The 1,072-nt window shown below is 68.2% G+C and overlaps 1 protein-coding gene across 1 annotated transcript in view; it reads left to right on the forward strand.

The window, feature by feature from the left end:
• MNT (MAX network transcriptional repressor) overlaps positions 1 to 1,072 on the forward strand; it is a 16,553-nt gene that overhangs the window by 7,694 nt on the left and 7,787 nt on the right. The gene's annotated exons all lie outside the window — the stretch shown is intronic.

Here is a 1,072-nt window from a genome sequence, read left to right on the forward strand (position 1 = left end):
TCAGCCCGGAATCCGCCCCGCCTTACCGCCTGCCGCGTGCTACTGCCCGGCGAATGGGAAGGACGTAGGGCAACCGGTGCCTCCATCGCCCCCGCAGTGCTGGGCGGGAACCGGATTCGGCCCCAGACTCTATCTTGGGGGGTGGGGGGGTGCTGGGCGTGGCTCGCTTACCACAGTGGAACCCATGAAATACGCCCCACCCCACCGCGCGCCCCGGACTTTTAGCTCAAAAGGATCAAGATCCTTGCAGTGAGCACACGTAGATGCCATCTCCCGACTTTGAGGATTAAACCTTGGGGAAGGGGAAATGCAGCACTCTGGATGACGAGTAGCCCTGGGGGTCACCGAACCTAAAACCTTACGTTCTGCCTCCCCCAGGATTTAAAAGAAGCCCTTTTTCAAGGCGCCCTCCTTGCCGTGTGTCCCCTGCCTTTGGGCACTGGCTCCTCTGGGCTGTACGGGGAAGGGGGGTGCCCGACAGATAAGACCGTTGCCATGACGGCCCGAGTTTGGTTTCCCTGGAAACCCGCCGAGGGTTCCGTGTGCCGGGAAGGAGGCTGTGGGGGTGGGGCAGGCGGCCACGCTCGGCTGCCGCGGAGCCGGGAGGTAGCCGTTGAAGAGTGGGAGGGATTTAGGCCTCCCGGACTGCGGGGGCAGCTTCGGGGTCTCCCAGTCGGCTCCCTAGGGAAGCTGAGGGGATGGGCAGCGTCACGGCTCTGGTGGGCCAGCCCTCCCCCGGCCTCGACTGCGGGGTCACAGCCCTGAGGTAACCGGAGCCTGACTTGTCGAAGGAGGCGGGCGGAGGCGCAGCCTCGGGACTACTCCCAGCCGGCAGCTCCCTCTCGGCCTCCCGCGAACGCGCGCCCTTCCGCCCGCCCTCCGGGCAAGGGGGAGGTGCTGGCGCAACTCCAGGGCGCTTCCCGGCACGGGAGGGGCGGGTCCGGGTCCGCGGATTGGCGGGGCTGGGCAGGGGGCGGGACTCCTGCGCTCGCGGAGGGAGGGTGCGGCCAGCGGGGAGTGACGCAGCAAAGCCGGGTCCGCGTGGGTGCGCGCGTGCTCCGGGAGGGGCGGG

The sequence above is a fragment of the Bison bison genome, unplaced genomic scaffold (genome assembly GCF_000754665.1).
Source record: "Bison bison bison isolate TAMUID 2011002044 unplaced genomic scaffold, Bison_UMD1.0 scf7180017864472, whole genome shotgun sequence".
Classification (NCBI taxonomy): domain Eukaryota; kingdom Metazoa; phylum Chordata; class Mammalia; order Artiodactyla; family Bovidae; genus Bison; species Bison bison.